At 39.8% G+C, this 17,956-nt stretch overlaps 1 protein-coding gene across 9 annotated transcripts in view; it reads right to left on the bottom strand.

Moving 5' to 3' along the window:
- The window catches only part of PTPRM (protein tyrosine phosphatase receptor type M), a 974,793-nt gene that overhangs the window by 155,450 nt on the left and 801,387 nt on the right, over positions 1–17,956 (bottom strand). The gene's annotated exons all lie outside the window — the stretch shown is intronic.

Consider the following 17,956-nt stretch of genomic DNA (forward strand, 5'->3'; position numbering starts at 1 on the left):
CTTCATTTGAGCAAAACGCAAGGTACAATTTACGTTGTCACTATCACACATGCCTTTCAAAGCAGTGCCACCCAAGCTTCCTCTTTAGATAATGAGCCAAGAATAAACTATAATAGGAACATAAATGGAGATCGACAATACACTATTCTGATAAGTTGTTAAGCTGTGTATATGCTAGTTATTGCGAGAACAAATGAATGGCCATTCACAGGCACAATTTTTACAGGTATGTTTTTAGTATGGCCTACATTGTGGATGCAAACATAGCCCATGAAACTGAGGAATACTCTAGTCATAATTTTTTAAAAGGCACATTGAAAGTGATAGTACAAAGCACATAGATATGGTATCAAGTATCCTCTAGAGTAGTTCCCTTTAGACGATGTGAAAACCTAGATCGTCATGACATAAGTAGATTAGCTGTATAGCTATGTGTCCTTTTATTTACAATGCTCAGATGCAGGTGCAGGCCCCTTTATTAACTCTATTTCCCACAACTCCTTGGGTTTGTTAACATGCCCAGGGAGTATAAATTCCTCACCTTCCCTCTCTCAGAAGCTCATAACTGATGAGGCCGAGGTAGCTGGGCTTGTGACCTGCAGCCAGGTGAGAGGTCCTCCACTGTTAGAGCCAGCATGTGGGTAGCTAGACATGTGCAATTCGTTTGGTCCGAATATAAATGCAGACAAATTTTGTATCCAGATCTCCAAATGAAATAGTAACTAGTTTTGTTACTCGTTGAAATCTGTTTAATTTCATTTTGTATATTCATTTTCTAAAGAATTCAAAATTTTCAGAACAATTCAAATTCGGATCCGTCAAAAAACGTTCGACCAATTTGAATTCTGTGTGAATAATAGCTGGTTGTTTAGGAGTGGGCAGGGAAGCCAGCCGCCATGTCCTTAACAATTAATCACTCATCAGCTGTCAGCGGGCTTCCCCAATGACAGCTGAAATGTAAACAAAAGAATGCAAGCAATGAAAAATTCAGGGAAAAAAACAGTGTGCCCCTCCCAATCCATACCAGGCCCTTCGGGTCTGCTAAGGATTTTAAGGGGAACCCCACGCCAAAATGTAAAAAAAAAAAGTCCTTTGTCTGAGCATGCAGCCTGGCAGGTAAGGAAAGGGGGGACAAGTGAGCAGCCCCCTTCCTCCTGAACTATACCAGGCCACATGCCCTCAACATAGGGTAGTGCTTTTGGGCAGGGGGGCTCGACCCTATCAACTGCCCTGCTGACACCATCCACTGATCTATTGACACAATCCTCTTCCCTACTGACACTGTCCACTGCTTTACTGACTGACATCATCCACTGCCCTACTGACACCATCCACTGCTCCACTGACACTGTCCTCTGCTCTACTAACACCGTCCACTGCCCTACCAACACTGTCCACTGCTTTACTGACACCATCCTCTTCCCTACTGACATTGTCCTACTGACAGCAATACTGACACCATCTACTGCCTACTGACATTGTCCTCTGCCCTACTGACACAGTCCACTGCTCTACTATCTGACACCATCCACTGTCTTACTGACACTGTCCTCTGCCCAACTGACAATGGCCGTTGTCCTACTGACACCAACCTCAGCCCTAATGACACCATCCACTGCTCAACTGACACTGTCCACTGCCCTACTGACACCATCCTCTGCTCTACTGACCCTCAGGGATGAGATGCCATATCCAAAAGAGTGCCACTCCTCAAAAGACAGCAAAACATTGATAAAATGCTAACAGTGGTTACAAACCCTCCCTATCCAAAACTAAGGAAAATGCTGGCTGAAGTTCTGCCTTATGTAATTTAATAAATAAACTTTTATCACTCCCTTGGCCCAATAATGGATTGAATGGAACCCATAATATAAAAATGTAAAATCCTTATTGACTTGTACCAAGTACCAGAACTACACTGGACAGGCCCAGTCCTCTTCAATTGTCTCATATAAACCGGTATTTATTTATTTATTACAGATTATATATAGCGCCGTCAATTTACACAGCATTTTACATACATATACTGTATTGTATGACAATGTACAAGTATATCGACATGCAGTTCTTGCAACCATCCAGTGTTTTTTGGAAAGAAAAATACTAAGACGAAATCTTTGCCTCAAAATTGTTTATTTGGCACATTTCTATGAAGTACATCTTCTTCTGGTGATACAACCCCATGTAATTTGACAAGTAGACAGTGTCAAAAGGAGGCCCTGTTTGGAATTATTTATTATTTATTTATTTATTGAATCTGATACATGTTCTGCCCAAACAACCTTCAACATTATCATCTCAAAAGCTGGCTACTTTTTCCTTTTCTGCGACACATAATGAACACGGAGGAAAGGCAGTAAAACACGTAACTGCTGAGTAGCTTAGAAATGTTTGATGGTATAAATCTAGCAACAAAAAATCCTGACAGAGCAAATGAGACTTCTTCTAGGGATGTCATGGGGTCAGTTCAAAATGTTACATGAAAATCAAAGAATTTCAGTTTTCATTTAAGATAGAAACCCAACACACTGCTCAAGAGCCACACATTCTATTTAGAACTCTAAGGCTTTCCTTTAAATGAAAACCACATCAGGAGCCAAACACTCGTAGTGAGCTGTGTGTTCTTAAAACCTAGTTAGACTTCTAGAAAGGTGGGGATCCAAGTTGTAAAACAGCTGCCAAAATGGCGGCTACACCTGTACTTAACCTGTTGTCAGACATGTATAGTAACTAAGTAGAACTACTTCACTACTGTACTTAAGTACCGAAAAGCGGTATCTGTACTTTCCTAGAGTAGAATTTTTTTCTCCTACTTCCACTTTTACTTCACTACATTTTTTCAATGATTTCAATACTTCTACTCCGATATTTTTTTTTTTGTGCTGCATAGTTACTCGTTACAATTATAAAAATTACCACTGCCAGAACAGTAGATGGCAGGTTTCATGAAGCTCAAAACATGTGTATTATCAGCGCATACGAAAATCAAAGCTACTGTATGTATAAATAAAAGCTGCATTTGAAATAATAAAAAACAATATGATGTTCAAACTTTTGACTTCTTTCTTTAATAACTACATAACACAGTACTTGTACTTTTACTTTCAGTACTTGAGTAGCAATTTTTTTTTCAAAACTACTGGTACTTTTACTTTCAGTACTTGAGTAGCAACATTTTTAAAAAAACTACTTGCAATACTTAAGTACAAAAAATGTTGAATACTTTAGTACTTCTACTCAAGTCACTTTTTGATCGAGCACTTCCACTTCTACTCAAGTCACTTTTTGATTGAGCACTTGTACTTTTACTCAAGTATGGGTTTCGAGTACTTTATACAACTCTGTTGTCGACCACCCGCTGCAGATTTACTGCAGCAAGGTGACTCGGCTGCGTAAAGCTATGTAACTGTATGTTGGCCGTGCACAGGGCTAGGGGACGCGTGCTGTCCCCGCGATGTTCTGATTCGGTTCAGAACCGATCAGTCATCAGGTCAAGGCCAATGATTTTTTGCCTGGACCCGGTGATCGGTTCTGACCAATTTCAGAATGCCCTGTGCATGTGTTATGTAAACACAGGCACAGGAAATTATGCAATCTTCTCTCCTGGAGCCCTTTTCGGTTCCAGCGTGAGAAGAGAGAACATCTACCATGAGCACACAAGCACTACACTGACACCAGTACACATAGACACACATTTAACTCCCTTATCACCCCCCAGTAAACCCTTTCACTCACTGTCACAGTGTACACTATATACCGTATACAGATAATTTACTGATTACTGTATTAGTGTCACTTGTGACTTTAGTTAGTGTGAGAGAGTCTGTGGAAGTTAGAAGTAGTCCCAGATAGGTTTGGGGTACACGTCATATATCCCCTAATAAATATTTAACCCCCTGATCACCCCCAGATAACCCCTTCATTGCCCTGTCACAGTGTCACTATTATAGTGTACAGATCTTTTTAATGGTTTGAATTGCTTCAGATGGGACAGTCATATTTGTCAGCAATATCTTCATATAGAAATATGAAGATGTATTCCCATTGCCATGAAATCTGTAATTCCTAAATAATGTGTGTATTACATATCCCTCAATGTCAGACAGGTGCTCCCTATTGTTTGTGGATTCGGAGGGAATGGGGATTGCCCCTGTCTCATTGTTAAATGTTAATGACCTCACATTGTTCTGTCTGTCTGCCTTAAGATAAACTTATTATGGGATGTATATATGCATGTGGATTGGGATGCTAAGGGGGGGGGGGGGTTGTCCCACATTGTATACTTTTGTGTACACTGTATAGAAGTGTAAAACCCTGTTTCTATTGGATTGTGAATGTCATGTCCAGTCCTCAACAAGGTCCACCTGGGTGGTAACCTTGTGGGGGAAAACTGTATATAAGTCTGTTTCTTGTTCAATAAAGTTGAGTTAGTTAACCCTCAATCTAGAGTCCTGTCTCTTATTGGGGGAATATGGGATTGCTATGGTCTTCCATACTCCCTTGGATAATCACTAAGCTCTTGTAAGAGCTTGTGTAGAGCTTGTTCCTGCTGCCCTCTCTGGGGAAAGAGAGGTTCACCCACGGGAACCTGTCGTAGGTCCAGGGTTCGTAGGAGACGGCGAGACCCTAACCAAGCTACAGCGGTTCGTGGGGTCTGAGGCGGTTATGGTGTCTGGTGGAGTGCTTGGAGCCCTCGGGAAGCACTAGGAGCATCCATCAATGGAGGTACCAGGTCGGGGTGCCGGTTGATACGTTACACTGGTCATAGTCAAACCAGCACTGCAGCAACAATTGGTTATGTGGCGAGTCCCATAAGTGCAGTTCAAGCTGATGCAGTGGCTAGCACAAGTAGTGTCCCGAAGCCACCAATAATTAGAAGACAGACCTGTAGAGCCCACAGTGTCCTTCCTGGTGCGCTTGCCTATCCTAAATGGGAGCCCACCATTCCTGCAGCACTGGTACTTCCTCCATTCACTGGCCAACCTGGAATTTAGGTGGAAACAGCCGATTTTATTCCCCTTCCAAAATCCAAATTTGACCCTTGCCAGAGAATTTGCATTTAAACGTATCACTGTTTCAGAATTTAAAACCTTTCTGAGCCTATCCCTCCTCATGGGCATTACTAGAAAGAGTAAGTTGTGGTCATATTGTTCAACTGACCCAATTTATCATATGTCCATGTTCTCTGCTGCCATAGCCAGGACTAGATACAAGCAAATCTTGTGGTTCATGCACTTCAGTGACAATGAACTCTGTCATCCTCCGGGTGACCCTGGATGTGACCAGCTCCACGCAATTCGGCCCTCGTAAATCACTTCAATCAGTTTGCAGCCTTGTATACACCACAACAACCTGTCTGCATTGATGAGCCCCTGATTACATTTTCTGGTCGCCTTGCTTTCAAACAGTTTCTCCCCAGCAAGCATGCCAGATATGGGGTCAAGATATATAAGCTCTGTGACAGGGCCACAGGCTATACATATAGTTTCCAGATTTACAAGGGAAAAGATAGCAATGTGGAGCTCATTATGGTGTTGTTGAGAAGCCCCTCTGTGTCCACGAATACAACATGGGAAGGGTAGATTTCAATGACCAGATGATGGCGCCATACTTGATTGCCCATAAGACCAGACACTGGTACAAAAAAGTGTGTGTATACTTATTCCAATTGGCTCTGTGGAACACTTATGTGCTATCAAAGCGTCAGGAAGAAGTAGAGCAATCCTAAAATTCCAGGAAGAGATAATTACAGACCTTCTATATCCAGAAGGTGCTGTGACCCAAATTCACAATCCAGATGCAGTGAGCCGGCTGCATGAGAGGCATTTTCCAGATGTCCTCCCTGGTACCCCTACCAAAAGAGCACCCCAAAGAAGATGTCGTGTCTGCAGGAAATATGCGTGACACCCACTATTTTTGTTCCTCCTGTCCTGGCCAACCTGGTCTCTGCATTGGGGACTGTTTTCATCACTACCACACAGTAGTAGAGTATTAGTATAGGGTTCAGCGCGGCACACTGTAGGGGACACTTTCACACAGGGTCTCAAAAGATGTTAGATGGCTTTTGCATTTTGAGAGGCCCTAGCCTGGAACAGTTTTTTTTACAGTTACAAAAAAAAAGTGTAAAAAAAAAAAGTAAAAAAATAAATAAATAAATAGAAATAAATAAAAATAAAAATTAAAAAATAAAAAAGCCAAAGACAGTTGTTGTTTTATTGAGTTAATTTTCTGTTCTTACTCTACTTTTCTACTCTTTCTACTTTTACTGTACTTTATAATATACTGTTATACTGTAATGTTTTATTGTTACTGTTTTTCATTGTAGTTTTGTTTGCAGATACCACCATTGCACTGTTTTACTGCACTTTATACTATTATATTGTAATGTTTCATTGTTACAGTGTTTTATTGTTAACCATTGTTTGCTTTGCAGGTACGCCGATCAGCTGCAGCACTGAATTGTTTATTCTGAAAGAAACAGCGTTTGCTCTCAGCATATACGTAAACCAATGATTGCAGTGCTGTAGGAAGTGATTTGCTAAGAGGCATGGTAAGCAGCTTTCATTTGTTTTGGAAAATTAGGAAAGAAAAGGAACATTTTTTTTTTCTTTTTTCAATTTTCAAAACTTTGTGACAAAATGCAAGATCTGAAAAATACTCAAAATGAATCCCAGCAAATAGCTTAGGGTGCCTACCTTCCGAAAAGGGGGTCATTTGGGGGGGGGGGGTTGTGCTGTCTTGGCATTTCATGGCCTCCAAAACTGTGATAGGTAGTGAGGAGTGAAATCAACAATTCAAGCCCTTAGAAAGCCTGAAGGCAATTATTGCTTTTTGGGCTCCTCTACACAACTAGACTGACAAAAAGTCTCATACATGGGGTATCCCCATACCCAGGAGAAGCAGCAGAATGTATTTTGGGGTGTCTTATCACATATACCCATGGCATGTGTAAGCAATATATCATTTAGGTGACAACTTTGTGTAAAAAAAAAAAAATGGTAATTTTCCCAAAACTGTCTACTTTCTGAAATGGGGTCATTGGGGGGGGGGGGGGGGTTGTGCTGCCCTGCCATTTTAGCACTTCAAGAAATGAGATAGGCAGTCAGAAAGTAAAAGCTGCGTGAATTATAATATATACACCTTAGTTTGTAGATGCTATAACTTTTCTGCAAAGCAATATATATACGCTTATTGAGATTTTTATCAAATACATGTAGCTAATTACATTTTGGCCTAAATTTATCACAAAAATTGAGTTCATTGTGTATTTGTTATAAGAAAAATTAGAAAATGTATTTTTTCTCAAAATTTTTTTTTTTTCGTTTATATCGCAAAAAATAAAAATCGCAGAGGTGAACAAATGCCACCAAAAGAAAGCACTATTTGTGGGGAAAATTGACATAAACTTTGTTTGGGTACAGCAATGCATGTCTGCGCAATTACCAGTTAAAGTCACGCAGTGCCGAATTGCATAAAATGACCTGGTCATTAAGGGGGGTAAAACCTTCTGGTCCAGAAGTGGTTAAAAATGTACCTTAGGGATTAGGTAGCTGTATGCTGCCTTACTAGGTAAAAAGATGTACATGTGTCCCCCTTAAGATGAGAGCTGTACCCCGCATCACAGGACCAGAGATTACAGCCACCACCAGATGGCTCCAGAGATTCTGGGGATGTCTTTATGATATCAACAAAGGTGTCAAACTGCTTCAGGTTGGCTCATGGAGGTATTTTTATGAATAGAACCTATATTTCTAGTCTGCTTTGAAACATATGCTATGAAAGTCAGTTTATAAGGTATAAACTAATCAAATACCATAAGCATAATTGTTTGATGCTTGTTTTAAAATATCATGTATTTTGTTGTTGAATATTTTCAATGTAGGCTGTCTAGGAATTGGCCTCTTTAGTTAGGGTGAGCTGGAGCAGGCTCACCCCGGTGGGAAGGAATAACTCCTTTTTTACTGATGGGATATCAAAATGAATCTACTTTATGAGCAAGAGCTTTGTATTTTGAAACCTATGAGAGAGATATCACACTTTCCCGATGGACCCTGTTGGATTTCAATAAACATTTAAGCAGAATAGACTGGTTGTGTCATCTATACATCCTATTTTTGGGGTGGCTCATTGGGACTAGGACTAGTGTGAGGTCAAATAGTGGCAGTGCAGTCTTGGAGTGCAACACTCAATCCTACTAGGGCACACAGCTGCTACTTTACAGTAAATCTGGAAAACCTATGGCAGGTTTTGTTTTGGCAGGTACAGCTACTCTTTAAATTTGTATAAAGGTGAACAGCAGGCATTAACATATGGGTTTAGAGAAGTCATGAAGACCTATGGCTTTGGTAACACAATAAAACTATATAGTGTCCACTATGGTCATGGATCATTTTTTGTTTGCTCTGTAAACTCAACAGTCTACATATGTCTCTGCAATACTTACACAGACACACATATGTCTGCTGTTGCCCTAGGACTACAAGAATAAGTCATATATCTCCCACCGGTCACAACTGGCTCTTCAAGAGTTTTAGATTTAATTGATAGTTTTACAATTTTCTAGAAGGTTAGGATTTGGTAGAACAGCAATAGTATTTTAAGCTTTCTATTTCAACTTTATCATTTTTGACACCCAGAAACTATATAAGCTAAAAGATTTACAGCACCATACCTTTTCCACTTTGAAATTATATTTATGTTCGCTAATACTGAGTGCAATAAAGCAGAACCTCTGTCTTCCTCCAAGTAAACAGAAAAGAATTATAGTTTGTCTATGAAATTGGCAATGAACTTGAATACTTAATTATTCAAATGACATAAATACTATCCATATGAAAATAAAAGCTGTATTTATAATTAACAACGGGTGCATTATAATTACATACAAAATCATTTGCATAATTTAAGCAGCTACAAATCGAAGAAAGGTTTTTCATGTCCATTTAATGGGAAATAATAAAATATAAAAGGATTGAAGAGGTTATTTAGTGTAAAGTGATTAATTTTTTTCCTCTCTGAGACACTGCTTCACTGCTGATTATGTTTGAGTAAAATCATCGGATAAAAAATAAATAAAAACATACTTAGTGTATTTTTTAAAGCAAAAATAGAACATGCGCACACAAACACACAGGCACTAAATGTAAAAAATAAATGTTATATTTTGAAACCTAAATAGTGAAGTAGCTTAGCAGTTACCTACCATAGAAATGAAAAGAAATGTAAACTGCCCCTCTCAACTCCTCCATGACCGGGTATAGCTACATGCTATATATATATATATATATATATATATATATATATATATATATATATATATATATATATATATATATATATATATATATATATTGGCATTAAGTACACCCCTCACATTTTTGTAAATATTTTATTACATCTTTTCATGTGATAACACTGAAGAAATGACACTTTGCTACAATGTAAAGTAGTGAGTGTACAGCTTGTATACCAGTGTAAATTTGCTGTCCCCTCAAAATAACTCAACACACAGCCATTAATGTCTAAACCACTGGCAACAAAATGAGTACACCCCTATGTGAAAATGTCCAAATTGGGTCCAAAGTGTAAATATTTTGTGCGGCCACCATTTTTTTCCAGCACTGCCTTAACCCTCTTGGGCATGGAGTTCCCCAGAGCTTCACAGGTTGCCACTGGAGTCCTCTTCCACTCATCCATGACGACATCATGGAGCTAGTGGATGTTAGAGACCTAGCTGCTCCACCTTCTGTTTGAGGATGCCCCACAGATGCTCCATAGGGTTTAGATCTAGAGACATGCTTGGCCAGTCCATTACCTTTACCCTCAGCTTCTTTAACAAGGCAGTGGTCATCTTGAAGGTGTGTTTGGGGTCGTTATCATGTTGGAATATTGCCCTGCGGCTCAGTCTCTGAAGGGAGGGTATCATGCTCTGTTTCAGTATGTCACAGTACATGTTGGCATTCATGGTTCCCTCAATTAACTGTAGCTCCCCAGTGCTGGCAGCACTCATGCAGCCCCAGACCATGACACTCCCACCACCATGCTTGACTGTAGGCAAGACACACTTGTCTTTGTACTCCTCACCTGGTTTCCGCGACACACGCTTGACACCATCTGAACCAAATAAGTTTTTCTTGGTCTCATCAGATCACAGGACATGGTTCCAGAAATCCATTTTCTTGTGCATTATCTTTAGAAGAGGTTTCCTTCTGGGACGACAACCATGCAGACCAATTTGATGCGATGTGTGGCCTATGATCTGAGCACTGACAGGCTGTCCCTCCTTCAACCTCTGCAGAAATGCTGGCAGCACTCATACATCTATTTCCCAAAGACAACCCCTAGATATGATGCTGAGCACGTGCACTCAACTTCTTTGGTGGACCATGGGGAGGCCTGCTCTGAGTGGAACCTGTTCTGTTAAACTGCTGTATGGTCTTGGCCACTGTGCTGCAGCTCAGTTTTAGGGTCTTGGCAATCTTCTTATAGCCTAGGCCATCTTTATGTAGAGCAACAACTCTTTTTTTCAGATCCTCAGCGAGTTCTTTGCCATGAGGTGCCATACTGAACTTCCAGTGGCAAGTATGAGAGAGTGAGAGCAATAAGCAATAACAACACATTTAACACACCTGCTCCCAATTCACCCCTGAGACCTTGTAATACTAGCCAGTCACATGACACCAGGGAGGAAAAATGAGTAATTGGGCCCATGTTGGACATTTTCACCTAGGGATGTACTCACTTTTGTTGCCAGTGGTTTAGACATTAATGGCTGTATGTTGAGTTATTTTAACGGGACAGCACATTTACACTGTTATACAAGCTGAGCACTCACTACTTTACATTGTAGTAAAGTGTAATTTCTACAGTATTGTTACAGCAAAAGGTGGCGCTACAAAGTATTAACTTAAGGGGGCTGAATAATTTTGCACGCCCAATTTTTCAGTTTCTTATTTGTTAAAAAAGTTTAAAATATCCAATAAATTTTGTTCCACTTCATGATTGTGTCCCACTTGTTGATTCCTCACAAAAAATTACAGTTTTATATCTTTATGTTTGAAGCCTGAAATGTGGCAAAAGGTCGCAAAGTTCAAGGGGGCCGTATACTTTCGCAAGGCACTGTATATATATATATATATATATACACAGTAGATATAATGCAGCGGCCAAGAAGTGGGATTTATCAGTGTGTATATGTGTCCCTCTGAGCTGAAAATGCACTCAATCGCTCACTCCCAGTACTGAGACCGAGCCATCAGTGACAGCCCTGGGTCTCTACTAAAGGTTGAGAGCCAGATGAACTGGCTCTCGACCACAGTGATCATTCTCTCTGTAGCCCATCCCTGTGTTGTTTTTCCTCTGTGAATTGGAGAAAGAACAGACTTCTCCACTAGCGAGTAGGGATGATCGAACGGTTCGGGTCGACCATCGGCTCGAAATGTGCTTCAGAAAGAATGATCAAACAGGCCCATAGACACACTCCTAAACCTTGTGGACAGCCTTCCCAGAAGAGTTGTAGTTTTTATAGCTGCAAAGGGTGGGCCAACTCAATATTGAACCCTACAGACTAAGACTGGGATGCCATTAAAGTTCATGTGCATATAAAGGCAGGCGGCCCAATACTTTTGACAATATAGTGTATATATGGTTAAAGTTGAATTTATCTTTTTCACTATTTTTGGCCAGTTTTCCTTTCATAGTAAAACATAATTATGAGCTATCCAAAAACAACAAATGAAAGCCTAATCTGTCCTAAATAAAATCTAAAATCCATATAGGAGGCTGATATAAAGGAAGACTGAGACACCAATTAAAATAATTTTAATGATGGCAAGGAACTCTCCTGCTCCCCCCTCCATTCCTCCTTCCTCTTCTCTTCCCCAAACTAATAGAGTGACTGAAGACTGCACTGTCCACTATTAACTCTTTCTTTTGAAGTCTGGTAGGGAAGCAGCACAGAGAAAGCAGCAGCCAGCAGCATTGAAAGTGGTAAACTACAAGAACTTTCCACTTTCTTTTAAGCAGCAAAGCCTTACATTGAGAGCTACCAGCTCTGTGCTTTCTTTTTTAACAATAGAACAACAATGCAACAACTTTTTGCAACATAATTTTCCCACACGTTGTATATCATCCCTTGTTCTTTGAGTTATGTGTCATATCAAGGTTTCTGCCAAATCAAGTTTTATTCTGTTTACTGTCCCTGCCAATTCAGGTTTCATCCATCATACATTTCTCCTGCAAATGTGCTATATCACTGAAGGTTTCTCCTGATCTTTTTAGATCAAGATAGCTGCAATGGAAGCTACCATTTTATTGTTGGCTTTATCATAAATGTACACATATCCTTTATGTAACAGTCAGTAAAAACCAGAGATGTATAGTAACTAAGTAGAACTACTTCACTACTGTACTTAAGTACCGAAAGGCGGTATCTGTACTTTCCTGGAGTATAATTTTTTTCTCCTACTTCCACTTTTACTTCACTACATTTTTTCGATGATTTCAATACTTCTACTCCAATATTTTTTTTTTGTGCTGCATAGTTACTCGTTACAATTATAAAAATTACCACTGCCAGAACAGTAGATGGCAGGTTTCATGAAGCTCAAAAAAATATGTATAATGTCATGTGTACTTTTGACTTTTGACTTCTTTCTTTAATAACTTTAACTTTAATAAACTTTTGACTTCTTTCTTTAATAACTACATACCACAGTACTTGTACTTTTACTTTCAGTACTTGAGTAGCAGTTTTTTTTTAAAAAACTACTGGTACTTTTACTTTCAGTACTTGAGTAGCAAAATTTTAAAAAAAAAAACTACTTGCAATACTTAAGTACAAAAAATGTTGAATACTTTAGTACTTCTACTCAAGTCACTTTTTGATCGAGCACTTCCACTTCTACTCAAGTCACTATTTGATTGAGCACTTGTACTTTTACTCAAGTATGGTTTTCGAGTACTTTATACAACTCTGGTAAAAACGAACATCCATGTCAAGCTGGGACATTCTTTCTAGCATAACTTCTAAATTAGTCTCGAGATGGTTCCACTACTGCCAAGGACTCTATGTCCTATGTCAGACTTGAGGTTCTGTTGCTATCCCTTTATGACTTCTCTCTTTGGATTTTTCTATATTGCTCCATCAAAATGAAGTTTCCTAATGCACGTCTTTCATAAGGTAGCTAATGCAAATACATTATTTAAAATGGTTTGGAGTGACAGTATCTTTCAATAATTGGATTTAAGACATAACTAACATCATATTCTCTAGTGGATAGTTTGAAGACTCATATATTTTTACATTTTCATATTCATTTTATAAATATATTTTACCCCTGAGAAAATCTACAAAATTTCTGCATAACAACCTTCAATGGTGGATGGAAGTAAAACCTAAATTTAGGGATGCATAAAAATATTCATGTGCCTATATAAATGACCGATTAGCTCAAAAAATGAATGACTAAATCTAGCATGCAACTGATGATTATTTGTGTGTCTATTTTAGTTTACTTTAACAGTTAACATAGACATGTCTCTTAAAAATGTATTTGTGGTATTAAAGTGGTACATACAGTACAGTGCCTTGTGAAAGTATTCGGCCCCCTTGAACTTTTCGACCTTTTGCCACATTTAAGGCTTCAAACATAAGGATATAAAACTGTATTTTTTTTTTGAAGAATCAACAACAAGTGGGACACAATCATGAAGTGGAATGACATTTATTGGATGTTTCAAACTTTTTTAACAAATAAAAAAACTGAAAAATTGGGCGTGCAAAATTATTCAGCCCCCTTAAGTTACTACTTTGTAGCGCCACCTTTTGCTGCGATTACAGCTGTAAGTCGCTTGGGGTATGTCTCTATCAGTTTTGCAAATCGAGAGACTGAAAATTTTGCCCATTCCTCCTTGCAAAACAGCTCGAGCTCAGTGAGGTTGGATGGAGAGCGTTTGTGAACAGCAGTTTTCAGTTCTTTCCACAGATTCTTGATTGGATTCAGGTCTGGACTTTGACTTGGCCATTCTAACACCTGGATATGTTTATTTGTGAACCATTCCATTGTAGATTTTGCTTTATGTTTTGGATCCTTGTCTTGTTGGAAGACAAATCTCCATCCCAGTCTCAGGTCTTTTGCAGACTCCATCAGGTTTTCTTCCAGAATGGTCCTGTATTTGGCTCCATCCATCTTCCCATTAATTTTAACCATCTTCCCTGTCCCTGCTGAAGAAAAGCAAGCCCAAACCATGATGCTGCCACCACCATGTTTGACAGTGGGGATGGTGTGTTCAGGGTGATGAGCTGTGTTGCTTTTACGCCAAACATAAAGTTTTGCATTGTTGCCAAAAAGTTCGATTTTGGTTTCATCTGACCAGAGCACCTTCTTCCACATGTTTGGTGTGTCTCCCAGGTGGCTTGTGGCAAACTTTAAATGACACTTTTTATGGATATCTTTAAGAAATGGCTTTCTTCTTGCCACTCTTCCATAAAGGCCAGATTTGTGCAATATACGACTGATTGTTGTCCTGTGGACAGAGTCTCCCACCTCAGCTGTAGATCTCTGCAGTTCATCCAGAGTGATCATGGGCCTCTTGGCTGCATCTCTGATCAGTCTTCTCCTTGTATGAGCTGAAAGTTTAGAGGGACGCCAGGTCTTCGTAAATTTGCAGTGGTCTGATACTCCTTCCATTTCAATATTATCGCTTGCACAGTGCTCCTTGGGATGTTTAAAGCTTGGGAAATCTTTTTGTATCCAAATCCGGCTTTAAACTTCTCCACAACAGTATCTCGGACCTGCCTGGTGTGTTCCTTGTTCTTCATTATGCTCTCTGCACTTTAAACGGACCTCTGAGATTATCACAGTGCAGGTGCATTTATACGGAGACTTGATTACACACAGGTGGATTCTATTTATCATCATTAGTCATTTAGGTCAACATTGGATCATTCAGAGATCCTCACTGAACTTCTGGAGAGAGTTTGCTGCACTGAAAGTAAAGGAGCTGAATAATTTTGCACGCCCAATTTTTCAGTTTTTTATTTGTTAACAAAGTTTGAAATATCCAATAAATGTCGTTCCACTTCATGATTGTGTCCCACTTGTTGATTCTTACAGTTTTATATCTTTATGTTTGAATCCTGAAATGTGGCAAAAGGTCGAAAAGTTCAAGGGGGCCGAATACTTTCGCAAGGCACTGTATGTGCACATTGAAAGACCAAGTTTGAGAGAGCTGTAAAAGCTAAAATTAAAGGTCTGATCTATATTTTCTGTCAGTCTGTATAAGGACTGCCACAGAGGAATAACTTTTGAGAAGTGAAAGAGTTTACCAGTAGAACTTAGGATGGATTAGAGTGCTGATGTTTATTGGGAGGATGCAAATATTTCCATCAAAAGGGGAATAGACCTTCGAGCTGTCATTTAGAACTCACAGGTTAAGCTGTTCATTAAAGTGACCCCGTCAACCCAGGATCACTTTTAACCAACTGCTCAACTGTAAGGCTTAGTTTACACTCCCCCTACGCTATAAAGGCAGACATATAGCACATTTATACACTTACCGCAGCAACAATTATCCCCTGTCACGTTTGGATGCCAGTACTGCCAGCTAAATGCAACTCATTCAGGTAAATGTGACTACGCTGCTACTACCTGGCAACCACATGCAAAAGAAAAGATTGCAGTGTGGGTTTTTAGGGGGAACACCACCTGCCAAGTGCCTCGGAAAAGTGATCTACTGCAGATCACTCTTCAGAGGGTTGCCACAAGTGTAAACATGCCTAAAAGAGTCATGGATATACTTACCTTTCTGGTGGCCCATGTACTGAAACCTGTTGCTGTACGTATTTGACTGTTGAAGCAATCAAATACTTGCTTCCCCTGCTTTCACTTTTCATGTTAGATGAACCACAGTGGCCAGTGGAGGAGTAAGTTAAGATTGCCATCCACCCCCATTTGCCAGGGACGTTCCCCATTTTTAAGGGTCTGTCCCCAGCGAATAAACATTCCCAGCAATGGTAGGGTTGTTGTCCAATATAGTGCCCTGCCTGGTAGTCGTCTTGGAAAATAAGCCAGTAATTGGAGCCAGTCACACACACACAGCAGTTGGCTCTTAGGTCAAAGATATCTTCTATGCAACGCAAAGCCATATTGGGATGGAATCACACGTGCACACTACTAAATATGGCGCAGAAGCTGCAGCTCTTCTGCACCAAACAACCAAGTAATACGGTTTCAATTGGATGGGATAAATGCCAGGAAAATGGAGAGGGGTGGGGACTAAGCTATAAGATACATCATGCTGGGGAAGCAGGCTCCATTTTGATTCAGGCTCCCACTTGTGAGGACCTGATCATAGCCCAGTAAATAGAGTTTACAATGCAATTTGGTTTATTATACGTTTAGTTTTTTTTATTATGTTTGCATCAACACAAGGTTCTCTTGCCATTTTGTTTGAATGTACTGTTTGAATGTATGTGTTTGAAATACAAAAATCCCTGCGCTGAGTTTTTTTAAATTTTTTTATCATAAACAGAAAAGCCAAGATATCTGAATACAAGATAAAAAAATATATATATCAATAAAATAGGGGCGCTTTCACTTTAAATTTATTCCAACTTATTAAAACTATCAACATCAGTGTAATAAAACAAAATTCTTCACAATTTAATTTTAGTATAAAAAACAACAATAAAAAGTGTATATCCATTTAAATATAAGTGAAAAAGTTATTGAGTGAAATACTTGATATCCTTAATCATATAAATATAATGTGCCAAAACTGCCAGCTTCATTGTGCCATACCACCAAAGTGCCCAAACTTGTTACCAAATGGATAGGATCTCCAAATTATAGGAGATCTGCAGCACATATTTTGTTTATTAAATCCCTGATGGTTTTAATGGTATTACACAAGGTGGTTTGCATTTATGCTCTTTCCATGATGATCTTTGCTTTTTTTGTGGCTGGTGGAGTTGATCGCTGTTTATGTGCTGCAGATCTCCTAAATTCTTGAGATGTTATCCATTTGCTAAGGAGTTTGGACATTTTGGTGGTGTGGACAAAAGAAGAGGGCAGTAAAAATGCAGCAACATCCTGGATGACTAAACGCATTGGGCGCATGATGACAGCCCGCACCTAGGGAACATAAACCTAGGGAACATAAACCGGCACCTGCAGGAAATGCTGGTGAAGTGTCACTCTTAGGGTCCTTTCACACAATCCGCCTTCCAATAAGCTCCATTCCCTACTCAGCGGGGATCGATCCGCCAATTCCCGCTGAGCAGGCAGGTGATAGCTCCCTCTCCGCTCTGTGTACAGAGAGGGAGGTGTCAGAGCCCCGCTGCTCTCTATGGAGGAATTGGATGAGAGTGGACCGTCTGTCCGCTCTCATCCGATCCGATCCTATCCCCTGGGTGGATGGATAATAGGGTTTCACGGACAGGGTCGGATGCGGATGGCAGCGGATGTCAGCGGACATGTCTCCGCTGACATCCGCTGCCCCATAGGAATGCATGGAGGATCCGATCAGATCCGCCTAAAAAACTGACAGGTGGATCTGAACGGATCGTTCATGTGAAAGGGGCCTTACAAGGCTAAACTTTTCACCTGGACTGTTGGCTCAGGCACAGGAATACATGATTATGCTATGTTTTTACAATAAAAAATGGTTTTATGCAATACAGGGCTTTCTCTCTCTGCCTCTGTTTGATTATGGTTGACTCTGGGAAAGGTAAAGAAAGGGGATTACATTCTGGGGCATGAAAACAAGCACATTAGACACATTTAATAATTGATGGGGTCTAAAGGTCCACTGTATGAAATATTGACTTTCACTGGAGTGTTTTGTGTTGGCACACGGAATAGTTTTGGTGGATTACAGAAGATTTTTGCGTAGATTTACTGGTTTTGTTGGATAAGGACTTTGCATATGAAACTAATTTTTTTGTCATTTTGAG

Source organism: Pelophylax lessonae, assembly GCF_965119305.1.
Source record: "Pelophylax lessonae genome assembly, chromosome: 5".
Lineage (NCBI taxonomy): Eukaryota > Metazoa > Chordata > Amphibia > Anura > Ranidae > Pelophylax > Pelophylax lessonae.